Raw genomic sequence first — 27,333 nt, 5'->3', positions numbered from 1 at the left:
GGCGCAAAAGCGCCGGATAGTGCCCACTTTTCTCTATAAAATAGTTGGAAAAGGCAGTGCTCTCTATGAAAAACAAGAAGGCGCTAGGACCCAACGGTATCCCAACAGAAGTATTCAAACTGGTATTACGACACCGGCCAGACATACTGCTCGGCGCATTCAACGATTGCCTGAAAGAGGGCATTTTCCCTTCTCGTTGGAATGTGGCGAGGCTTGCCCTGATCAGCAAAGGCAAGGGTGACCCTAACTTGCTGTCTTCATATCGCCCACTTTGTATGCTTGTCATTGTTGGGAAAGTGCTTGGAAAGCTTGCCAGAAGTGGACTCGCTGAAGTGGTATGCGCTGCCGGAGATTTATCCCCACGGCAGTTCGGTCTTAGAGCAAGGAGATTCACAGTTGATGCTGTCATGTAAGTCGTGGATGCCAGTCGCCGAGCGGATGCACATAGCTGCTAAATGCGGCGGGTGGTACTCCTCGTAACGTTTGACGTCAGAAACGCCTTTAATTTCGTAAGATGGAAAGACATTCTTAGCACATTAGACAATACTTTCCACGTGCCGATCTATCTCTTACGAATATTGGGGGACTATCTGAGGAACTGCTCCCTGCTCTATGAAACACTAGAGGGTCAGACGAAGATGGAAGTCACGTCAGGTGTAGCGCAGGGATCCATCTTAGGACCGGACCTCTGGGACGTTTTCTATCACAGTCTACTCAAACGCCACATGCCAGAAAAATCACGCCTGGTCGGTTATGCAGATGATGTCGCGGCGCTTCTTGCTGGATGTACTATCGAACAGGCGCAAAGCAGACTTGGCATATTGATTCGATGGGTAAGCGGATGGATAATTCCTCATGGTTTCAACCTTGCAGTGGAAAAAACCGAAGTAGTCATCCTGACAGAAAGGAGAATTCCGACCCTGCATCCCATATCGTTCGACGAGTTGATAAGCGAGTGAAAACCAGCTGTAAAGTTCCTTGGACTGACTCTTAACTCAAAGATGAGCGTTTTTGAGCAAATCAAACCAGCAGGAAACAAAGCTGTAGCTGGAGTTTTGGCCTTAATTAGAGAAATATTTTGGATCCTACGTCTACCAGGCGACGTCTCCTGATCCTGCTCTGCCGCACAGAGGTATGGGCTGACGCTCTTGGCAAGGATGTATATCGTATGTGTCTCGCGCAAGTATAGAGACGAGGAGCTTTGTGGGTGGCGTCTGCGTACCGCACTGTCTCTGAATCGGCCATGATGATGGTCGCGGTAGTAATCCCGTCGCTCTTCGTGCTAAGGAGCGTGAAGCCATATACGTGCGCCAGGGAGGTGTTTGCTTGTGAGGAACGGCAAGGTGAGATGGGATTCGTCAGCAACTCTGTTTAAACTGCTGAGGAGAGTTGGCAGGTGGAGCCATGTTCCGCATTTCGTTCGGGTTCTTCTCGTTGCAAACAAGATAAAACTCGTCCTGTTGAGGGGCTGAATAGCAGGGATTTCCTTAAACTAATAGCTCCTTCCTCTTTCCCCTCCCTTTGGTGAAAGAAGTTCCCTGATTTGAAGGCTACGCAAAGCGGGAGAATTGGGGGGCTAGCCCCAAGTAATGTTACAAACGGTTCCAGGCTAGCTCTCTGCCGATGGGGAGGTATTTAATTGGTAATCCGACAACGTATCATTCCGGAAGTTCAACACTCTGTGCTCGAATGCATTTCCCTTCCGCACCCCGAAAAAATACGGTCAATTTTCATTCTTCCGCGAGGCGTCGTTTGTTGCCCCGATATTTAAAGACGTAAGTGGTACCAAGATGAATGATCCTTCCGTAGATTTTGAAATTTAGAGGGGTACCATTGCCAGTCATTCTTGTGTCAACATTTATGAGTGGCAGGGAGTGCTGATCCGAGGTAGTTAATATGTTAATATCATTAATCCGGATTGTTTATCAGAAATTTGAACCATATGAACACATCATAGTTATAATTTGGAGGATATTCTTTAGCCAGCGGTTCAGCGAAATGAAAGGAAACAGAGTAAAATCCTTTTTTATTATACACATATTGATTTCAGGAATCATCTATTTCCTCTAGAAGAAGCGAACAGCTGATTACCTATAAAGTAAATTTTAGCCCAATCGGAATATTCTCCTGCAATTTTTATACAACCTTTCAATTAAAAAGTTTCATTAAACATTTCTCATTTAAAAGCAATTTTAATATACCATTTCACTTCCTGGAAGAACAAGTATCAACTCTTCCGAAATTCCTTAAGAACAAAATCATCAAATACAACCAACTTTTCCCTCAATCAAGAGAATTTCCGGTTTAGTTCAGAATCTCAAACCCATTGAAGTCCTTAATTGTCTCCATTATCACCACATCAACCAAGTAGAATTCCAACAGAAACACTTTTGAACTTTTCCAGATATTTCCCAAACTCATCTCTTTCCTGTTTTGAAGTATTTCACACCGACAAATTTCGCCATATCATGCCACATAACTTGAACTGACGACAACAACCCCGTACCGGCACTGATTCGTCCATAGCATAGCTAACTCATATAATCCACAAATTACCACAATGTTCTCAACTTAATTAATTAAAAAAGTTTTTCACAGAAGCATGTCCGCCTCGAGTCGATCAAATTCTATCACAAACTTACAAATTGTTCGGGAAATTGTTGGAAAGTGATTTAATGATTTGGTGATGAAAATTTTCTTCACCTATAACTTTTTGTTTTTATGTTTTAAGGGTGGAATTTTATTGATGTTTTTCTTTTGATTTGTAGGAGAATGAGGGAATCTTGAACGCAAATTATGATCCATTTCCAAATAGCAATTATATCGACACGTTCGGTGGAAAAATAGGGCCGAATTCGGTTCAGCAAATATTTGGATCCTCGCTTTACACGCGGCTACTACAGGAGAATCCGGACATTGTACCAGTTGACTATTGATGTAATTTGGCTTTTCAGTTCTACTGGCAAGAAATGGCATATTTTGCCCTAGAACAGATGACTTCATAGAAAAAGGAAAGCGCATCACGATGATGATGATGATGATGATGAAGGTTCAACCTATATCTCCATTCGCCCTGACTAAACTTCCTCGAAAATGGTGGGAAATGGTCATCTTTGACTTTAAAAAAAAAACAGGGGTTGCTTAATAAGCCGCATTCGTCAATCAGAAGGACACAACGTTTGTCCGTTATGGATGCAGAAAGAACAATAAACTACAAACCGTTGATGTAATTTAACGCATCGAAAGGCTATTATAATACTTTTTTTTATCTTTTTCAGGTTAATACCAGCCATTGATGATCGAAAGTACATCCCAAATAAGGTGCCTAATTCATAAAGGAAGCCCAGAATGTCATTCAAGCTCTCTGCAACTAACAACATTCCAAGGATTTTTCAAATGTAGCAGTTTCTTAGAAGACCATATTCACCGCGTGGAAGATTTTTACCTGTTGAAGCCACTCCCTGTTGCTCGCTGTCTCCCTGTCAAACCGATAACCGCTTTGCAGGTTATTAAGCGTTCTTCTCTCTTTAGCATTTTTTTCGGGTCAATCTGTGGAAACATTCGTTATGTCGTCTGGGAAATGTTTTTGTGTTCGATTCCTGCAAAGACATATTCAGAAACTCGGGGTTCTGTACGGCTATAAAGTGGAATCCATTACCTTCTAGTAGCGAACCAGTATGGACCTTGCCTTCTACATTTACTATTGCCCATACCTTTGTCGTTTCCCCCACTATTGCCAGCCACAAGGATGATTACTCCTCGACCAATGACCTTCTCGAGAAGAACCTGGCGAAGTTCTTCATTTATACCCATCCATCGCATGAGCCAGGGGCGTAAATTGTGGGACAAACGACCACCCCACCAACTTACAACTACTACAAATAGTACGCTCGTGAAAAACCAGTCGCGCGGACGAAACTTGCCGAGCTAACAAATTATAGCCCCTAATCTTAGGAAGTGGCTTATAGACCAGAAACTCCTCCTGGTCCTGCTTTGACCTCAATGTAAACAGCGATGGATGCAGCTGGCATCGCGAGCTGACACAGCAACACCCTTCCTCCCCTCCCCTCCCGTTGGTGAAAGGAATTCCCTGACTTGAAAGCTCCCAAAACCGGGAGAGCGGGAAGGCTAGCCCGAAGTAATATGTCAAACGGTTCCAGGCTAGTTCTCTGATGGCATGGAGGTGTTTAGTTGGTAGTTTGCCAGCGTGCTGTTGCGGGAGTCCAACTCTGTGCGTAAACGCATTCACCTACCCTACTCCCAAAAAAAAAACTCATACCATCTGGGTGAGAAATACGGTTAACTTGCGAGGCCCATGGTCGGGGAGACGACTTGTGTACTGATTAATTGTGCCGAAGTGATGTTTTCCAGCGTTTATCTCACATCGAATTAATCTATGAAAGCTTTTCAGAATAGGCTCGTCGCCTTGAAGGACGAGATAAGAAACACGCAAGAGAGAGTTTTAGTCGGAGCGACTTTAACACCAGAGCCAACCAGTTTCTGGAGGCGGGACTAATTAACAAAACCTCCATTTAGAGTAAAGCTGCGTTGATATAAATAGAAAATCTGAAACAGTTTTCTTTTACTTTGCTAAATTCTCAGCACTCCGATATTCCCACGTCCTGGTTTCGAGGACACTATTCTGGACGTAACTTTTGCTATGGAGTCCTTAGTGCCAGCACTCCAACAATGGAAGATGCTGGAAGATTTTTCACGGCCAGTGATGATTAGTACATTTGCTTCGAAGCGACAAACGGCCATTCCCAATGTTTTGCCATCCGGCAAGCGTCTACCAGGTGGAACATCGGGAAGAGCGCTTGAGTAGCTCATCAAGCCACGACAGAATGACGCTACGTGCTGCGGAAGACTACTCACGAACACAATATAGTTTTAGAGTCAGGCGATTGTGACCCTAGTCATAAGAAACGTCTTTAATTCTGCGAGGCACACGCTAGAAACACTAGAAAACTAGAGTGTTCCCACAGTTCTCCCTATTCAAATTAGCGAAACGTTGGTCTTGTCGAAATCAAACAATGGACACGTAGATGAGCTTTTTCGGCAGACAATGGGGGGAACCAGTTGAAGCTGAACGACCTAATACTCCTAGGGCTCAGGCTGGACAGCGACACGCACGAAAGTGCCATGCCGGAGGAGGAGGGTGATAGTCCAACAGTGGAGAAAGAACTCCAAACAATAACGGAGCCAATAGCCAGCACCAAGATTGCCCAGAAAAACCTCCACCATGCGAAAGCTGCATCTGCGCTAATTGCAAGGGTAAATTCCAAGGAGAACATTAGAATAGTGCTGCCTCAGGAGCCCTGAGTGTACCGAGGGCAGATTCGCGGTCTGCAAGGAGGACGCATGCAGGTAATTTGGGACTCCTCTTGTGAAAAACCAAGACGTTGCATACTTCTTAGACGTAATTTAAAATATAGTGTCTTTCAGCGTTCCTGACCGGGGTCCTCTTGGCTACCCTAGTCTCATTGGAAGCCGGGGGGAACACTCGAGGGACAGTTGTGGTAAAGCTGGTGAAGTATTCTCACAGGGCGTTACTTCTTTACCTCGGCTGAGATGCCAACGCCATAACGAAGTCTGGGGAAGCAGTGACACCAATCATGGTTATGAGAGAACGGTTGAGAGAACTATACTGGGCGGGTCTACCAGGAATGGAGCAGTCCGGGGTGCTTATTGGAGGATACGAACCGATGCGCACAACGGAGTGCTTTTTTTTTTGGGAGTAGGGTAGGTGAATGCGTTTACGCACAGAGTGTTGGCTGGCGGACTACCAACTAAACACCTCCCTGTCATCAGAGAACTAGCCTGGAACCGTTTGACACATTACTTCGGGCTAGCCCTCCCGCTCTCCCGGCTTTGGGAGCCTTCAAGTCAGGGAATTCCTGGCACCAACGGGAGGGGAGCGGAGGAAGGAAGTTGTTTTTAGTTCAGGGAACCACTTACCGTCCGATCCCTCTGCCGGTCGAGTTCAATCTTCTTCGTAGTAACAAGAGCCCGAACATAATGCGCAATACGATTCCAGCTGCCAGCGCTCTTCAGCATCTCTCTGACAATGTTGTCTGGAGAGAGCTACCCTGTGTCTGCATAAAGCTGCTGGCGGAGGCCGTCCCACCTCTCGCAAGAGAAAAAGGTGTGTTCAGCGTCATCCACCACTCTATTGCAGAACAGACAATCAGGAGATCGCGCCTTTCCAACCCTGTGCAGGTAAGACTGAAAACCTCCATGCCCACTTAAAAGTTGGGTAAGGAAGTAATCAATCTCACCGTGCTTTCTGTTCAACCATGGGTCTAATTTGTCAATGAGCCGCGCAGTCCACTTGCCCCTTGGCTCATTTTGCCAAAAAAGTTGCCACTCGCTAGGATGGATTGCTTAAGCCTCATCGAAAAGAACCTCCGAATCATAGTGAGAATTCTCACTGGTCACTGTCGGCTAAAAGTCATAGTTTAGCCGACCGTAGGGAGTAGGGAAGCTAGGGATATCTACGGACACTACCTGCAGGTTTTGTGCGGAGTGTGATGAAACCTTTATACACGTCCTGGGACAGTGTCCGGCACTTGCGCAAAGTAGGTCGAGGCATCTAGGAGGACAACAAATGCAAAGTTGAAAGATCTGGAACTAGAGGATATACTAAAGTTCCTGACGGTTATAAGCTTGTTTAAGATGCTATGATTAATAGGTACACTATGACCAGTAAAAGGGGCAGGCCAGTTCTTTAAAGACGCAGTACGACTTTCCCTTAACCGAATAATAATAGCGGGTACACGTGGAGCCAAGTGGCACTCAAGTCCAAAAGGAGGGATATGGATAGGGGAAATGCCAAGCTAGTTAAAGCTCCCTGAATCCAAGGGATTTTGCTCTTATACTAAATAGGACTGGCGTGAGGTAATGTGTCAAACAGTTCTGGTTTAGTGTCTTAGATGCTCCAGGGGGTGTTTTAACCGGTAGTCCTTCTGAGACAGGAGTCCGGCACTGTGCGTAAATGCACTTCACCTTGCTACTCTAAAAGAAAACCACTATTTGTCTAATAGAAACTCATATGAGCATTTTTTCGGGACTCGAATTACTCTAAAGAGATAGTCCAAGTTTCAACTTCAGAGTACTTAGGCATCAATTTCGATGCTTCTAACATTTAGTGGAAAACTGTCACACGTAACATATTTTGGGAAATTTTTACAAAATCTGATAGGAGCAAATAACGAAACAAGGCGGGCTCCCTCTATATATGTGAAGGGAAAATTGTAACACTTTTCTTCCTTAATTTTTTCATATCTGTCTCCAGAAATGCTGATTTTCCATAGTTGGACCTTTCATGCTCTTTCTCCAGGATTTAAAGCTACCTTTTGCCAACCGCTTCATCGAAGACTACAAACTACTCCCTCAAACTTAGCGTAGACGTAGCACCCTTGTCAACCCCTTGAGTAATCCGCTCAAAGTGATATCTAATTGCTGTTTTATATTCAATTTACAATTGATCCGATATTTGCCATCTTTATATGTTGTTTATAGACTTCTCGATTGGGGATGACAACTGCTCCCAGATCCTATCACACCCTCGCTTTCTTACGTAGTCCTGGCATGTTACGACGATGTTTATGAAAAATTTAAGCACCTCATAAGGGATTTTATTGAAGCCATTCGCCTGCTCCATTCATTCCGGATTATATTCTAGTCACACATGAACAATTAAAGTCACGTAAAGCGAAAAAAAGATGTTAATGTTCTTATTTCATTCTGCCAGTAGCGATACCATTAAAAACGCTGAAATGCTGAATCGTTAAACACACCCGGCGGTTGCAGTATAATGGGGCTGGGGTGCGTTTCAGTAATATGACAGACTACGTAGGATTTCTCTATTCGAGCATAGGTTTCTAGTGATTTTATTTGTTGCGTAACGTTAGTGTGGATTGGATGAAATGCTCGTAAGGATACGATGGAAGATATAACTGAATAAAGATAAAACTGTTATGTGATTTTACGCTAATGCGGTGGCTGAATGGCCGGAAGATTCTAACGATCCATTAAGCACTTTTATGAATATGATGGCGACAGATGATGTTTACTGAAACTATCAAGATCAGGCTCGATGATTTAGTATTGCGCTGAGATGTCCCGTAAAATTCGATCCTAACAGTTCCACCATTTTCCATTAGAATTGAGTTCTCATAAGGACATAGTCCTTTAAGTTCAAATTAATTCGGAACAAGACCGAATGACGACCATAAAATGGATAATCCTTTGTCACAATTTCATGAATACATCCTTCTTGATATATTTCACCTTCAAGCGCCATGAAATCCTTTTCACAGGTATAATGTCGGTCAGAATCAAAAGCATATCGTCCTGTTTTTTCTACATCCCTTGTAAGCAACTAAATCCTTTGTCCCGAAATCATTACGCTCAGTACAAAGTAAATCTCGACCATTTCTCCTGAAATATTTCACATTCTGGCATTAAGCTTGGTTCAGATATCTCATATCGCATATCCGATGGCTCTGATGTAAACATTCCTGGCCTACTGCTGATACTATCCGTGCCCCGGTGCCATTTCGTCCTTTCAACTGCCTTCATTCCGTCGACTTATAATAATAATTACATATTATAGTGCTATAGCGGATTCAGTATCACAGCGCGCGTAATCCCGGGGACAAATGTTACTGTCACATTTCTACAATGAAGCTAAGCGTGTTTGTCATACAACAAACTATAAACTACAAAGAGCAAACAAACCGACAAACGGCATTTTGTATGTGAGCAAAACGAAATATGCGTTCTCAGGATATATCCGCTCTGAAATATGCAACTCGTCTAGTTCATGTGGGATTAGGCCAGAGGCTATACAGCATATCACTCTGTTGTCAGGACGAAGTGTGCACCAAATCTCAGATAAATCTTTGTAGGACTCATTCTGTGTTTCAGGGATTCCAGGGTTGCTATACATGTACAGATACTATACGTAGTTGCTGCTACTGGAGGCCATTTGTACGTAGAAATAAGAGAGGCAAAAATATCTAACAAACAGAAAGGTCCAGACAGTAGAACGGAAGTTCCCCTCCCGCTCTACTGTGAGGATATCTCTGAAGTTGTCACCATATTTTAAATATTTTCGGACAATAGAGGAAAATCAAGGTTATTTGTTGTCGGACTCTAGGTATATTTGGGATTCGTAGGTTTATTTGGGATACGTTCATATCGTACAACTCCAATGGACATCATATCCGCCGAAGGAATTTGGAATCAAATGCTTGGAATATGCAATCAAATCCACATTATTAAAAATTTATCTGAGAATTTTAAATTGACTTTACTATTTATTCGTCGCAATGTTGACAATGAAAATTCTTTTCAAGAAAATTCATCTTTTCTGGGTGTCGAAATTTAACTTTACGTAGCTAACACGAATCCAATTACTAGCAGCTCAATTTTAGGAAAATATGAGTTCAATTTGGTCTGTTCCTCAGAAATTAGTCGTCGTATAGCTTGCGTCATCCACTGTGTCCTATAACATGTATCCAGGCTTTCCAGATGGTCTTTTACTTTCCAAACAACTTAAATGGAGAATAAAAACAAACCAAACGAGCAGATAGGAAGTGGAGAGTGAGCTGACTGCGTTTATTCGCAGTACGAAAATACGCCGCTCGCTCCAGCGCCTAGCGAAGGACGCAACAAGGGCTGAAATACCCGACGAGACATCCGGACGGTCAGACGGAAAGAAGGACTCGCAAAGTGATGCGGCACCTGCAATGGAGACAGGAACCCAGACCACGCAGTGCTATAATTACGGAAAGAGGCACAGTGGAAACTCCCGAAACTAACCAAATGGTTTCGAATATAAGAGGGGAGGGTCCTGGCACAAGCTGAAGAGGAAAGGCTTATTAAGAAATGCGCGGCAGTTGTGAAGCGATCTGCGACATTCCTCCACAAAAACGTCGGCAAACGGGTTAAAAACGGGCTAATGAAACCCGAGGAGGTCCTGGACAGGATTTCATATTATAGGCGAACATGGAAAATAAGAGAAAATCCGAACTTGGGAAAAAACGAAAGGAGGAAGGGACATCGGAAGGAGACTTCACTCATGTACTCTCCAGGGCAGGTATACGTGGCGCGAACAGAAAATCTTATGCCTAAAATTAAGGCGAACACGAAGGACAGAGCACCAAAAGGAAAGATGGGGAAATGAAGGAGGACTAGACTGCCAGCTTTGCTTATTAAGCCGACGAAATGCAAGACTTTTGTGGAAGTTCTCAGTGAAATCCGTTACAAGATTAAACCTGAAGATAACGGAGTAGAAGTGTCTTCCATTCGCAAAATGAAGGCTGGTGGAGTCCTAGTCGAACTACGCCCGATGAAAATAAATAAAGTTACGTTCTGTGAAGCAGTCAAGGGGCTTCTAGGAGAAAAAGCTTTGGTTTCCAACCTGGAACTCACATGTTCTTTGGAAATCCGAGACCTTGACTGTCTCACAGATAAGAACGAGGTAGAAGAGGCCATCAAACGCGAATGTCCGTAGCTAACCAATGTCCGGATTGGTATCACCTCTGCGAACTCCCGAGGCCAAAAACTTGCTGTAGTGGAAGTTGCCGAGCAATCCGCGAGGAAGTTTCTAAACAGTGGGAAAATAAGAATTGGTTGGATATATGTGTGTGTGCAAACTGTCGAGGACCTGACAGAAGGGCAACATGCCGTATATGCGGTCAGGCAGGCCATAAAGCGAATACCTGCAATCAAAAGGAAAGCTGCATTCTATGCAGGGACCGTGGCGCGACTGATGAGAACATTACGCACACTGCGGGTTCGGGGCGGTGTCCAGTTTTCAGAGCAGAGTTGGAAAGAGCAAGGACACGGTCAACATGATTCGCACCCTACAAATCAAATCACCGAAGTGCAACCGCTCACGAGTTGCTAGCGCAGTTCGCTGCGGAGACCAAAGCTGATTTAATACTCATCAGTGAACAGTAGCAAAACAAGGACCCAGTTGCATGGCACCCTGACATATTAAGTCCCGGTGCCATCTGGGTTGGGAACGACACCCACCTTAGGGTTCTTACCCAAGCCCGAGGGAACGGCTTTGTCTGCATACGGTGTTCAGGGATAATACTTTTTAGTGTCTATCTTACGCCGAATGAGACGATGCCGGATTTTCGATTCACGCTTGATGCTTTGAAGGACTCTATCTTAGGCACAGATGGGCGGATCCTGGTCGGGGGTGACTTCAATGCTAGGGCACTTGAATGAGGCATGCCTCCCACAGACTCCAGGGGGAAACGAATTCTGGATATGCCAGCGAGAACAGGACTGGTAGTTCTAAACACAGGATCCACCCCAACGTTCCGGCGCCCGGGCTGCGAGGAAAGCATTCCAGACGTAACCTTCGCGTCGGAATCACTGGTGTCGCTGGTGAACGGGTAGCGAGTTCTGCAAGACTTCTCGGCAAGTGACCACCAATACATTGTTTCCGAAGTGGTGGATACAAATTCTCGTTGTGCGCCACCCCGGCGCTCTTTCTGTGCATGAAACGTTGCAAAAGTAAACACGGGGAGGTTTTTCGAAACTTTTGGAATAGGTGGGGTCGTCCTGGATGGTTCTCCTGGGGCGGTGGCGCTGCAGTCCACACTGTCGTAAATTCAGTTATGAGACTAATAACGACGGTCTCCGGAGCCTCCATGCCCAGGAGGGCATCGAGACGTGGCAAACCTTCTATATATTGGTGGACAGTGGAAACCACAAAGCTCTGGAAGGAGCGTCACAGGCTCCGCCGTTTAACACAAGGTCTAAGCGACCGGGAGGAGATACGTACCATAATGACGAAACACAAATCAGCAAAAAGGAGACTCCGCAGCGCAATAAACAAGAGCAAAGCTCGCTGCTGGCAAGATCTGGTCGACGAGGTGAATGGAGACCCGTGCGGACTCGGTTACAAACTGGTAACCCGAAAAATCGGGGCTCTGCAAAAATCCTGTTCACTTAAGGCCGAGCAGATGGACCGCACTGTAAGGGAACTATTCCATGCGCCCCCCGTATAGGATGATAACATCGGCGTGGAGAGCGTCGAGGACTGTCCACTCTTCTCTATAAAAGGGTTGGAACAGGCAGTTCTCTCTATGGAAAGCAAGAAGGCGCCAGGACCTGATGGTATTCCAGCAGAGGTATACAAACTGGTATTCCAACACAGGTTAGACTTACTGCTCGACGCATTCAACGCTTGCCTGCAAGAGGGCACTTTCCCTGCTCGTTAGAAGGTGGCAAGGTTTGCGCTGATCTTCAAAGGGAAAGGCGACCCCGAGTTGCCGTCTTCATACCGCCCACTATGTAGACTCGCTGAAGTGATACGCGCTGCCGGAGATTTATCTCCACGGCAGTTCACTTTTGGAGCAGTGAGATCGACAGTTGATGTTGTCATGTAAGTCATGGAAGCCGTTTATCAAGCGGAGGCAATTAGCCGCCAAACCCAACGGGTGGTGCTTCTTGTAACACTTGACGTCAAAAACGCCTTTAATACCGTAAGATGGAGCGAGATTCTAAGCGCACTAGACAATACTTTCCACGTGCCCAACTATCTCTTACGGATATTGAGGGACCATCTGAGGAACCGCTCCCTGCTCTATGAAGCACTGGAGCGTCAAAGGAGCATGGACGTCAAGTCGGGGGTAGCACAGGGATCCATCCTAGGGCCGGACATCTGGAACGATACCTATGATAGTCTACTTAAATTCGACATACCAGAAGAGTCGCCCCTGGTCGGCTATGGAGATGATGTCGCGGCGCTCGTTGCTGCACGCACTGTCGAACAGCCGCAAAGCAGATTCGGCATATTGATCCGACGGGTAAGCGGAAGGATGACTACTCATGGTTTCAACCTTGCACTGGAAAAAACCGAAGTAGTCATCCTGACTAAAAAGAGACTTCAGGCCCTGCGTCCCGTATCGTTCGGCAAGTCGATAATCGAGTCAAAACCAACGGTAAATTACCTCGGGCTGATTCTTGACTCAAAAATGACCTTTTTTGAACAAATCAAAGCAGCAGCAAACAAGGCTGCAGCTGGAGTTTTGGCGTTAAGTAGGGTAATGGCAAACATTGGGGGTTCTACATCTAGCAGGCGACGTCTCCTGATGAGTTCAACGCAGTCTGTCCTGCGTTACGGCGTATGGGCTGACGCTTTTGGCAAGGAGGTATATCGTAAACGTCTCGCGCATGTACAGAGATGGGGAGCTTTGCGAGTGGCGTTTTGCGTACCGCACTGTCTCTGAACCTGCCGTGATGGTGATTGCGGGAGTCATCCCCGTTCCCCTTCTTGCTAAGGAGCGTCAAGGCATATACAAGTGTAAGGGAGATGAGCCAAGGGAGGTTGTTGCCCGCGCAAAATTAAACTAGAAGCAAATGGACTACGCGGCGCATCGGCCACTTAGTTGCGTGGCTGAGTCGGAAGCATGGCGAGACTGACTATTTCCTTACCCAATTTTTAAGTGGGTAAGGAAGGTTTCAATCTTACCTGCACAAGATTGGAAACGCGCGACCTCCAGATTGTGTGTTTTGTGTTGAGTTGTGAACGACACCCATCACACTTTATTTTCTTGCGGAAGGTGGGATAGAGTTCGTCAGCAGCTCAATTTAAACACAGGGGATCTCTCTCCAGACAACATTGTCGAAGAGATGCTGGCGAGTGCTGACAGGTGGAGCCGTGTTGCCCATTACGTTCCTTCTCGTTGGTAAGAAGATAGAGCTCGTCCGGTCGAGGAGCCGAATGGTAGGAGGTTCCTTGAACTGACAGTTCCCTTCCTCCAGTCCCCTCCCGTGAAAGGAACTCCCTAATTTGAAGGCTCCGCAAGGCAAAAAGAGTTCGGGGGCTAACCCGAAGTAATGTGACAAACGGCTCCAGGCTAACACTCTGACGATGGGGAGCTGTTTAGTTGGTAGTTCGACGACGCACCGAGCCGGGAGTCCAATACTGTGTGCGTAAATGCATACACCTACCCCAAAAAAAAAAAATGCATCATCCAGCAAATGGGGACTTTAAAATACCTGCCGGGAAAATGATAGTCCCAAATCGGTTTACTGTCTGTCTGTCGCACGCACTTTTCACAGAAACGGTTATAGCGGTTGACACCAAATTTGGTGGGAAGGTGAAGTGAGTTACATCTTTGTATGTGGAACTTAAGGGGGGTCCCCATATATCCAAAAGAGGGATGTAAAATTTCTTTTTACGGAATATTGTCATGTAGGGCATTAAATGAAAAGCGCCGATTAGTATTCGCCAAATTAGGTCTTCGTTTTGAAGCCGATTGCGAAACGGGGGGTAAGGAAGTCGTAAAGTCACTTAAATTAAGAAGCCATTCTCAGAAACTACGCACCAAAAATCTGAAAAACATAATGGTGTGCCTCTATATACTGCTGCTAGCGGCAGCAAGGATTCGAGGTAATTGTTGTTCGCCGGACTCCATTTTCAATACCTCCACTTCAATAGTCTCCAATGATAATAAGACAACACTATCAAAGACCACCATAAGACTTTTTGCCGATGTTGAGATAGAAAACATTCATATATGTGTGTAAAGCCCCAAAACTGCAAAGTTGGAAGTAGAAGCCATAATAGGATATGCATCATCTCCCATCCTATCGTTGAGAGCTTCCTTTCGATCGTGTTTTTCAATTAAACCGAGAAAATGTGCACCCTTTTATCCGTCGCATCCAACAGTGCAATTTTCAATGCCTTCAATTTTTTTGGGACCCCATTTTACCATTTTGAAATCCAGGTCTGTAGTTTCCACATTTCAAATCTATCATAATTACGCATCTTCCACAATGCACCATTTTTTCTTCCCACAAGCGAAACACCCTACAGCTAACAACATCACGTCCCTAACGAAATCCGCTAGGGTAACTTCCGCAAATCTTTAATTTATGTTAGGCTAGTTTCGCTTCGCTGCAGGGCGCAACATAATCACAGAATATGAGCCATCATAATTATCCATTTTATCAACCCTTCCCGCCTGAGGCTCGAGGCACTACGACAGGAAGCTTTTGTTAGTTTCAGCTCCACAGCAGCTTTTTGGCTGGCAGTTATTTAATATTATTATCCTTTTTACTTCCCACTGAGACACAAAGGCCTAGAACTGAACATGGTCTTCATTTAGCTTTAATCGTCGCCTGGCCAGAATATTAGTGTTTATTTTTCTTGTGACACAGTGCAATTGTTTACGTCCCTTCTCGTCCTGCAGTACTACTGAAAATTATCAGAGCTTCCATTAGGAGATAAACGAAACGGACGAGATAGTCTCGGGACCACATAGCCTTGCTACTCCAAAGAGTATTTAGGTAGCAAAGAAAGTTGTAGATATTTTGGAGGTTGGCATTTTTATCATTACCACGTACGACCATTAGTTTTAAGTACGTGATTCCAGTCATGTTTCGCAACAATAGTTTAAGGATGGGCTGCTGTGATGACTGAATAACTTAATGGCTTCTCTATCTGGAAAGTATTTCTTTTTCTATTCCATCCTCTTTGCCTCCAGCAGTGTAGGTGGCGGGAGAGCCTTCAACAGAAAATGTAGGAAGTTAAAAGGAAGGTGATTTCATGGTCGCGAAATAGGGTAATTTTATTCTTGAAGAAAATCAGGAGTTTTAGACGCGCGTAGGCTTTTACCTTATGGCTACGGAACAAAATTACAGCCGGTCCTTATAGGCAGGCAGGCATAGATGCTAATAATGAAATGACGAATCCTCTTGAGTGGAAGATAAATTTGCTTTAAGTGTATATGGAATGGAAAACGAGATACTACACTTGAGGGCCCTCAGATTTTTATTCACTGTACCAGTATATGCCATTATCAAAGGAGCGTAATATGCAAATAAATTAGGTAAAATAGAGAGGGAGAAAGTTTCTGTTATAAAATGATCCCAATTGCGTCGAAACTCAAATATAGCGATTTTCGAAAATGCCAGTGGATGGTTTTATTTTGACGTTTTATAATACTAGAGGCGATGGAAGTGGAGGAAGATAAATTGAACTGTATTAATTCGATATTGTTTGTATGATGTGGGGCTTTAACAATGCCTTTCTCAGAAGTCTTTGTCAAAATACTGCCCTTTCAAAGCCATTTTCTAAGGTTATGTTCTCCATTTTAGGTCAGGTTTCCTTTTCTGAAAATGATTGAGGAAATTATGGGCTACATTTAATTTTCATGCTGATTTCCTTGCTTTTTGTTAAAACGTACAATACATCGCCTCAATAATTAGACCTTCAAACTACAACTAGAGCAAGGGAGCTTCTCTTCTGCAACAACATCAAACTAACTACAAAGTATGAATTCGACAGACCCGACAAACTCTATGTGCGGAAATGCTTGCTGGTAGGGACGGTTGCCAAACTTTCAGTTCCAAGCTTGATCATCGGTAATGAACTCGACACTATGGCGAAAATGCCCCTTACTGTACCAAAACTGTAATCCGACGAGGACGCCAAGAGACACTTAAAGGAAGAGGACGTAAATTGACTTCATTGGGAGCATACATAGTTAAGCCAAGTGTCACCTACTGCGAAAACGAGCAACTGATCCAATACAAACCGCAACGATCCAATAACCTAAATTGCCAAGTAGGAAAAGCAAGCAGAGGAGCAGTCGTTTTCCGAGTCAGGCAGCAGGTGTCCCTCAAGCGTTGCTTTAGATGACGGTGACAGGTAAAAAGGGTGCAAAAAATGTGGGGGAGAAAGGATAAAAAGGGCGTCGACTGTCGGCACGTTGCAGACAGCAGCAGATGCCCAGTGTTTAGAAGAGCCTTGAATGCAGTAAAGAAATGAGGTTGATATAAATCAACCTCAACCACTGCGAGGCAGCGCAAAACATTCTCTCGCAGGATATCTATGAGAAGGGAATCGAAGCTGCCATAATCAACGAGCCTTATCGCAATAATAAGAGCGATGCCTGGACTGTAGATGTAACTGGCAAGGCGGCAATATGGGCATGTGGAAATCAAACCTAGTTAGCCTGATAGTTATGCTAGTCTCGCATGCAAGAAGTCGAAACCCCAAGATCATAGCGGGTGATTTCAACATGTAGGCAGTCGCATTACGAACACCAGGGGCCGTATCGCGGAACTGGACTTGGTGCTTGCAAATACGTGGGACAGGGTCAGGTTCAATAGTCGATCTGACATATGTGAGTACCACATTGGCGAGGAGAATGACATGGTTTGTCAGTGAGTATTATACTCATAGCGACCACCAGGCAATTTTCCTCCAGATCGAATATGGGCCATGCGGCGATGTACATTCCCGCGGAGCTGGGAACCAGGGTTAGTCCGTGAAAAGGTTTGAAGAGGATGCATTTATAGAGATGCTATTGGGAGGCGACAATCCCGGTGGTACGGCTACAGAAAAGGTAGAGCAAATGATGGGACGCATAAGGAGAGCATACCACGCTCAATCTATTGTTTGAATGAAAAGAGTGCGGACTTGCGGGATACATGTTTTCGAACTAGACGGATCTGCCAACGATCTAGAAGAAGACCGGACTTCGTCGAGAAATGGCAAGTATATGTGAACCTTCGAGGTAGGCTCAAACAGACTACGCACATCAACAAGAGAGAATGCTTCAAGGAACTTTGCGCAGAGGCAGACCAAATTCTCTGGGGAACAGCGTACAGGGTGGCTATGAAGAAGATGAGGGGGCGAACACTCTTCCCCCCGGATGAAGGGGAGATCAAACAACACAAGCAACCATTGGACATACCTGCGATAACTGAGGAGGAACTTGCCCAAATTTACCGGGGAATTAGTGATAACAAAGCACATGGTCTGGACGATGTTCGCAATAGAGCTCTTAAACTCGCTGTTAAGACCAAACCCGACTGTTTTATTAGCATATTTGAAACATGCGTGGTAGAAGGAGGAAGAGGCAAAAACTAGTTTTGCTTCCGAAGCCGAATAAGCACCTAAAATAGCCATCATCATTCCGCCTGATTTGCCTCATCTACACGGTAGGAAAGATGCTCGAAATTGCCATCTATAATACAATAGACTGTTCCCTATCATTGAATATAAAGATGGCTTATCGGAGCGTAAATTTGGATATCGACAAACCCACTCAACGATCCACGCCGTAAACGTTGTTTTGAAGCTGGTTCGAGACGCAATGCCGTCTAAAAAATGCTGTGTCGTGGTGACGTTGGACTTCAAGAATATTTCAATTCCGCTAGTTGCGAGTGGATAGAAAGCTTACTGACTAAAACGGGTGTCCCTAGTTATTTGACTAAGCTCCTCGACAGTTACCTTTCGGAGAGGACAATCTGGTACGACACGGATCCGGAATCCAAGCAGTACATCGTCACCGCAGGAGTACCGCAGAACTTAGTGTTGGTTCCTCTCTTGTGGAACGTCATGTACAATAGGGTCCTTGTCCTTTCCGTGCCAAAGGAAGCCACGATAATCGGTTTCGCAGATGATCTAGCTGTGGTAGTCCTCACGAAACAACCTGAAGGCGTTGGAGTGTACGCCAACGAAACCATTAGCGCCATAAAAGCGTGGCTGGAGATGGTTCAGCTTTACCTTGCGGAACGAAAGACGGAGGCGGTCTTGATTACCAACCGTAGGAAGGTGAATGCGGCTAATATTCATGTTGGTGGTCACATCAACACTTCGAAACCGGTTATCAAATACCTAGGGGTGATGATTGACGCTAAAATCAATTTCAAGGGACACCTGCACTATGCCTGTGAGAAAGCGGCAAATACCAGCGTATCATTAACGCGGATGATGCCTAACATTGGAGGCGCAAGATATACTCGCAGATTACTTGTGGCTGGAGTGGTTCGCTCCGCACTATTATACGCGGTACCAGGTTGGGCAGGCAGCGCTAGCGTGTGTGAGTAATCGGAGGAGGGTAAATATGACTTCCCGCTTAGTGGCGCTAAGGGTGTGCAGCGCCTTCAGGACAATATCAAGCGACGCAGCGTGTGTTATTACGCGAATGATCCTGATAGACATTCTGGCAAGTGAGACACGCAGCCTGTACGTGAAAAGGGAAATGAATCCTCCTGAAAAGCATACAAAATACCGAAAGGCGGCAAGGCGAGAGTCGCTGGAGAAGTAGCAGCAATGATGGGGTGACTCGCAGAGGGGTCGCTGAACCCACACTTTAATTTCCCCTGTGTGGATCCAGCGACACGGCGAGATTAACTACCATCTGATGCAATTCCTGTCAGGATATGGTGGTTATAGGAAGTATCTTCACCAATTCAGGCTGGATGAATCTTCCTTTTGTCCTGAATGTGGTTGCACACCTGAGGACCCGGAGCATGTTATGTTCCACTGTCCACCATTTTTCTCAGAGATGAGGAGTCGGGGAAATATTGAAGTCGAAAGGAAAATGGTGTACGGAGAACTCCGCAATCAAAAGAATACAGGAGGGACTTGGAAAAGCGGAGCGCGCAAGGAGGACGCGAAGAACGAATGGCTTGGTCGCTTTAAGCGCAGTACAACCCGCGAAGTAAAAGTATGCCCTATATATATGCTTTAACTATCAAGTATCTTAAACCTAACGCATATTTCCCAATAAGGAAGGTTTATATAGTCTAAATTTGTACCAGAAGAAGTCAATGGGTTAGCGTCCATAATTTTACATTGGACGCGAAATACTATAGCCCCCTCGTTTAGTTTTCAAGGCAACAGATACATTCGGCGATTCCGATTCGGATTTAAACAAAACAAAAGACCCCAAACGTGGTTACGATCTTCAATCTGAAAATTTAATTTGTGAAATTTTCATCCAAGTTAAAGAGGAAATACTTGAAAAGTAATGTGAATGTTTCCAGGAAGTAAAAATAAATAAAATAATAAATAAATTAAAACTCGCTACATTTCACATCAGCGTCGTTTATCATTACAATTTAAATTGACAGATTTTTATTGAAATTGATCAAATTACAACCATCCACCCTCCACTCAATTTCAATAAAGTCCTTGCTCTTAAAACACTTTATGTGATCACCTCATTACAGCAATTATGATTGCTTATTTACGTCCGCGAATCAAAGAGCCACCCGGTCCAGCCTCACTTCATAAAATTACGACCTCATTTACGCCAGCACTAACAGCGTGGCATGTTTAACACATTTAATGGACGCCCGTCTGATTTTCCAATGCAGAATCGCCAATGGCCGGTTAAAACTATATGAACACCCGCGGTATGGCGTTGCAGACTAGATCCTTGAAAACAACTTTTCTATGGCGGTGGATTGGCGCTGCGAAACACATGTAAACAAATTAAATGAAATGCAAAATAAATTGACGTCATGCTTGTGTCAAATTTGTCACCCAGGACATGGTAAATTTATGAAAAGAGGCAGAACGGATCGGGCTGAATGGTGGAGTCAGTCCCAGACAAAAGCGCTACAAAAAAACGAGCAATGGCACCGTCAACGCAATGTCGCTGATACGAACAAATAGGATGAAGGGTATTCCCTGATGCTCCATAAACGAGTTTGCATATATTACAGTTGTGCATAAATTTTAAGTTGGGGAGGACGATAGAGCAATGGCATCTAAATGCGATGCAATAGGATGCATTGGAGGTATACAGTCACTATCGAAACAACGCAGGATTTCTTGAGAAATGTTAACTAAAGGACTAGTCAGCGTGGTCCACGGACTTCAACGTTTCACCTTATAAGAACTTGCAAACCAAACCCTGTCACAAGTGGCTTTAGAATGAGATACAATCATTCGAGATAATTTAGTCCTACTTCCTACTGCAAAAAAATGCTAAGATCCCAGTTTTCCCAAAAACATGCTCCAAATATCCTTCTAGGCAGAGGGCCCCTGTAGAGAGAACCCAGAAGACCCATTCCGGAAAGTCCCGCGTTAAATACCACCGATTTAGGACCATCAGCAGAAGCATGTCAATAAATCACGGAAGAGTAGTAGAGTAGAGAAAACCTCTCATTATTATAGATTATACAACAAGCAAGGAAACAACATTCCTCACATCATGGAAAATATTTTCAAAGTCTCCAAATAATATACATAAACCCGCGCGCCTACCACACCTACCAGAGATCTGTCGGTTCCACAATTTTTCGAAAAACTTGCACTACTCCTTCATTGTTCTGCGTAACGTTATTCTAAGGCAATGTGTTCGTCGGCCATTCTGGTGTGGTTGGTTCCAATGCATGGCGTAACCGCAGTAGAGGTCCTTAGTGTGTCAGCTATTCACTACAACTTGCACTGGTACTCAAAAGTGGCAAGAAAGAAGACGGGAAAGCAACCTTGTCGGCTAAGTCGACACCAAATGATCAAAGCAGAACCTCTAAGCAGTGGCACCGGGCGGTAATGCTTTAAGGCCTAGTAGGGCAATCAGACCCGAGTCTGAACGGAACTCATTTGAAGTGGCTCCGACCGCAAAGCCTTATGAGAGGTTACCAGGTACTATAGGAACCGAGGTAGTCCATCGAGAGCATATATCTGAAGAGAATTTCTGCGGAATGGCTGGTTGTGGGCAGAGATCCTTGTGGGCTCAACCGTGAAATTGAGCTGTACAACTCCGCCGCTGTACCCCTTAGTTACAATAGAAGTCTTAACAGTATAAACCAGTACCGCTGTGCTAGTCCTGGCGGCACTCTGATTGTGGTCTCTAAATCAATCCGGGTCCAAAAAGGACCGTGAAATGATGACTACACGGCAGGTAACCTCCTGGTCCCTTTTTAAGGTTTTGTGTAAACACAAAACCTTATTAAAATCGGTTTACCGTCTGTCTGTCTGTCTGTCTGTCTGTCTGTCCGTCTGTCTGTCTGTCTGTCTGTCTGTCTGTCTGTCTGTCCGTCACACGCATTTTTCTCGGAGACGGTTATAGCGATTGACACCAAATTTGGTAGAAAGGTGGGAACTGTGAACGCTCACACATACAGTGAGTTACATCCTTTTACGTCGAATTTAAGGGGGGGTCCCTATACATGCAAAAGGGGGGTGTAAAATTTTTTTTCATCAAATATAGCCATGTGGGGTATCAAATTAAAGGTCTCGATTAGTACTTTTCGAAGCCGATCTTAGTTTTGACATTTCTTGGAAACGTGGGGAGTGCGGGTGGTTGGAAGTGATCATTTCTTTAAGGGGGCCATTCTCAGGAACTACCAAACCGAAAAATCTGAAAAAAATCAGGAGGCTGCCACTATATGGTGCCTGGGCTCCGAAATACCTTTCATATGGATATCTGTTTAAATAAAGTTAATAATAGTATATTACTACAATTTTTTGTAAATGGTTAGAAACCCCCCTTAAGTTCATCCTAGCACCATGAAATTGCAGGGATATAGGCTATAATATAGAGCATGTTCTTGCCAAGTTTGGTGGAAATCGCACTATTATTAACAAAGTTATAATACCTCAAATTTGTTGCTTCTTTGAAAATTGAAGAATATGAATGTCAATATCACCCGAAAGTGGATACTCTCACATAATATATGGATATATTACGTGCTACGTACTAAGAAATACACAAAACCTTTCGTACCTGAAGCGTCCAGCTTCCGGTTTCCCGACTTGTTTTTGTTATTTTCAAAAGTTGGACTCCTCCGCTTGTGCACACGTAAATTATCCTCTGTAGCGGGTATGTTTACATATTTAGCTTTCTGAAAAGGTTGGTTTCCTTGGTAACTTAAGGGCATACTGATGTCGTCCTTACTTCGCTCCCACACGAATTGGTCCACCTTTTCCGAAATGCCACTCCTGCGTAGAGAATACATCGATAGCAGAACGCAAACATGATTTGGCGACTTTTTCAATTACAGTGGTGCTCACTTTCCATATACTCCTCCCATAAATTAGCCAAAGAACAGTGGCGCCGAAAAGCATCCTCTTCAAATTGTTAGTGAGATAATCAGATTTCTCGCTTTTGGACAAACCAGCGAAGACGGATTCAGCATTTCTGATGCGTCGGACGATGTCCAATTCGATACCTCATCGACAAAACCAATGCTTCCTAGATGCACAAATTGTTCTTCGATGTTCCGCCTATTAATGCAAATAGGAAGAATGTGATGACCTGTCAGACTGGGGGCCATGGTTTAGTTTGTGTTCATCTTCAGTCCCAATTTGCTAAGCTCCTGCTCCATATAGAGAGCCCAGGTAAACGCCGCAGAGAAATAGCAAGCAGATGTCACCAGCATAGCCGATATGTTTGAGGAAAAATGATATCGTCCATTGAGCATTTCTAGAGCGGAATACCGCCTGCTCTCTGTCAATCAAGGTTTCGAGAAGTTCTCTGACACTTCCAGGCCAACTCTAATACCTTCGCAACTTCGGGAAGCAAGCAAATGCCACTCCACTTTTCGCAGTAAAGACGGATGCCCTTTTTTCCATAATTTGAAATGATCTTTGCTCCACAGAAGACTTCAAGAACTGATTAGAAAAGTTCCGCATAAAATTCGCTTCCGATGTTACGATGAGTTGCCAAATTATCCGCAATAGGTGAAACTTCACCAGACGTTAAACAGTTGGGAAAGGTGGTGAGGTGCACTTCCCACTTCTTCACCTCATTGTTGATGAAAAGCTTACTGTTAATGTCCCTCACAGGACCATCGGTAACGCAATCGTTGGTATTTACGACAGCTTCTGGTTCCCTCAACAACACAATGGAGGAATTATTTTTGTCACGCTGTAGTTCTCGCTCCTACGCTGTAGTTCTCGCTCCTACGCTGTAGTTCACCACTCGACCGCCACGCAGTCAGGTTTTGAACCATTCTTTTGGGACGTGGCCAACAATTTCTCTGCACCAAAGATAATATTTTCGGACGATCTCTCCATCTCCATCGTTTGCGTAGCTGGATGAATTTGGTGCTCGACGCTCTCTTCTCCTGTGGGCAGATGCAGTAGCGACAGGCAAGCGAGGACCAGCAACCATCCGATGATGGTCCTTTTCTAGGCCTATATGAACAGCTGTTTTGTTATGCACATTTGGAAGAACTCCTAAAACTACCGCTGATCGTGATATCACCGATATGATTTGATGTAGGTTGGCGGTCAGAAGAAACTCAATTGAACTTCTGGTAGGTCTTGCCCTCGGGTCAAAGCTGCAGAGGTCTATAAATCGTACACCACTAATGTTACGTTCACCAACCCCACGACTCTCTATTACATGCCCGAACAAAATGTTGTTAGAACCCACCTCGGCATTCAAATTAAACACCACAACCGCAATATCATCTTTAGAAAATACCTCATGAACTGGTTGCAATTACTCGCAAAAAAACATGCTTCTCCACTATCTCCGAGCGGAGTGTCGCCCCCACTTACAGGAAGAGGGCGGTCAGGCCCGAACTTAGAATGGGACTCATCTAAAATGACTCGTGACACGAAGACCCACCGGAGATTATCTGGTACCATGGGGATAGGGATGGCCCTCTCAGAGCATATGCTCCAGGGGAATTCTTGGGGTGTGTGTTCCTGGCCCGGTTATTTGCAGTTGGACCGCTTGTGAAAGTTTCATGACGGTTGCGGTTGTGCTCACATCGGGGAGAAAGCTCCATGTAAGTGTAAAAGTGGAGTTGCAAGGTACAACTCTAGGGTCATGCCGCTTAGTTGCGGAAGAGGACCGTGGGACCTTGCCTACACGACTAGTGCTCACGTTAAACCCCCAGACCTTCCACTATATTGGAAGTCCTCGTTAATGCAAAGCATTGCATAATTATGATGCTCATTTTTCTGGACCAGAATCTTGCCACTAAGATCTGTCTGTCAGAAATAGACTCTTGATAAAAACGAAGTAGTCGACACCAGCAATCCAACACCAAATTCCCGTCTGCTACCAGAAGGCAGGGTGCAAAAGGACAATTTCACAAGAGGGGGAGGAGTACTCTTAAAAATCATAAATAATATGGATACCCTAATAAGAAAGGAAGTTATCTTATGGTCAATAAGAAGTATACTGTCTGGTGAAAAAACATCGGGCTGGACTGACTAAAGATATGTCAGCGACTGGTTGTGCGCCCACTTTGGCCACCACATAGTGAAGGAGCAACACGGTTTCGTTAAGCGTAGGTCTACTGCCTCCAACCTGCTTGACTTTACCAACTTTGTCGTCAAAAGTCTAAATTCACGGCAGGAAGTACATACTATTTACACTGATTTCGCTAAGGCGTTCGACACTATAAATCACAAGATACTTCTATCCAAACTCTCGTCTCTAAGCGTTCCCATACGACTTGTTTTATGGCTTACCTTTCCAACCGATCCTGTCGCGTCTCTTTTGACGGCTGCACTTCCCGCTCCTTCTCGCCATCCTCTGGTGTCCCACAGGGATCTATTCTGGGCCCTCAATCATTTTTTTTTTATCAACGACTTTGCCCCCGTCCATCGTTACTTGTCCCTGTTGGCTTTATGCAGACGACCTGAAGCTGTTTTCCGCTATATCGACGCCTATGGACTGTGTTTCCCTTCAATCTAACCTAGACCCTCCGGTTTGTTGGTGATCGACTAATGGTTTAGCGCTAAACGCCAGAAAGTGTCACTCTATATGCTACTCCCTAAAAGCCTCAGCCAATTCTTTCTTGGACTCTCTAAACGGACATTCTTTCTCCTGCTTGAATTCCACTCAAGACCTCGGAGTCTCTTTCGATAATAAGCTCCGCTTTGACACCCATTGCCTCGAAGTCACCAATCGAGCTGCAAAATTGTCAGGCTTTATACTTCGCTCCTCCTCTGATTCAATTCCCCCGTGAGGAATAACCTACTGCTCCGCGATCCCTCCCGCAACTGTGATTGTCTTACCCTCGAGAATGTGGGACGTAAATTCACCCGTTCTCTCTTCTTTAAGAAAAGCTTTCCCGGTGTGGACTACCCCTCTCGCCTCTGCCTTCTGAACCTTCCCTTCCTACAACAGCGTAGAACCTATCTGGATCTATGCACATTTTTTAAACTTTCCTCGAGTCTGATGGACTGCTCCGCCGCTAATGACATCACCTGCCGCCCTGCATCTTATAACAAACGCAGCGCAGACATTTTCAACGTGCCCTTCGAAGAGCTCGGAGTCTACTTTCATTCCCCGATTCCTAGGCTTTGCCGAAATCACAACGCGCAACAGTTTGGTCCTTTTAACTTCTCTACTTCAAGTAGTTTTCAGCATAGGATAAGATTATTACTTTCTCTTCCTCCTGAGGACAATAATTAATTGGAATTTACTGTTTGTTGTCCGTTAAATTAAATAAATAATTACATCATAGTGCGCGCCGCTGTTACCCTTGTATCGTTATGTGCAGGAGACAGATGAATGGGCCAGAGTTTCCAAGAAACTTAGCTACAATCTGCGAAGTAACGAAGTCCCAACTCTATTCCCAACGCTTCCGCGACTTTCGCATAGTATTAGGCCAGTTCAGCCTTTTACAGTTGATTTCGTTATAAGAATTTCCTGGTAGTATTGTAAGCAGGTCATGTAGTGTAGCGTAATATTGCAATACATGACCCAAAGTAAATACCATATAAGGTTGATACGAATGGGCTTGCGAAAAACAAGCCTTCCGGTATTCGGTATCCGGAGAAGCTTTTCTTCAGAGCGAAGGTAAGGACTTTATATAGGAGTTCACAGCTGCTATGCTCCATCTAGCGCTACAGTTGCCGAGTATGAGCAAATGCTGAGCGCTTTGGTTTTGGACACGGGAGGACGTTGGCGCAACGAATATAAGAGGATATACACTGCTTGAAAAATTCGTTGAGTAGGACGTGGTACTCACGAATGTTGGGATGTTATTGACTTTCAGAAGAAGGGGCCTCCGGTCTATAATGGACCTGACATAAGTGAGTGTTGCCTCTGACAGAATAATTGCCTGACAGGTTAGCGAGGATTATATTTGCAGTGACCACCAGGCAATCTGCATAGAAGTCATCAAATATCGAGCAAGGTAAATTTGCGACCAGAGAACCCCGACAGGTGGAGCCGTATTGCCTATTACGTTCGGGTCCTTCTCGCTGCTAAGAAGATAGAACTCGACCGGTGGAGGAGCCGGATGGCAGGGAACTGACAGTTCCCTTCCTCCTGTCCCCTCTCGTTGGTGAAAGGATTTCCCTGGTTTGAATCTGGGACTAGCCCGAAGTAATGTGACAAACGGTTCCAGGCTAGCTCTCTGACGATGGAGAGGTGTTTAGTTGGTAGTCCGACGACGTTCCGAACCGGGAGTCCAACACTGTGTACGTAAATGCATTCATCTACCCTATTCCCCCACCCAAAAAAAAATAGGGGTCATTTCTGATTCAAACTCCAATTACCTACTAAAATTAGTTTTGTAGTTATAATAAGTTATTTTGGTCTTTAGTTTTGTATACAGCACTGAAGGTAATCTATC

Source organism: Hermetia illucens, chromosome 6 (assembly GCF_905115235.1).
Source record: "Hermetia illucens chromosome 6, iHerIll2.2.curated.20191125, whole genome shotgun sequence".
Taxonomy (NCBI): domain Eukaryota; kingdom Metazoa; phylum Arthropoda; class Insecta; order Diptera; family Stratiomyidae; genus Hermetia; species Hermetia illucens.
This window is presented reverse-complemented; position numbering follows the sequence as displayed.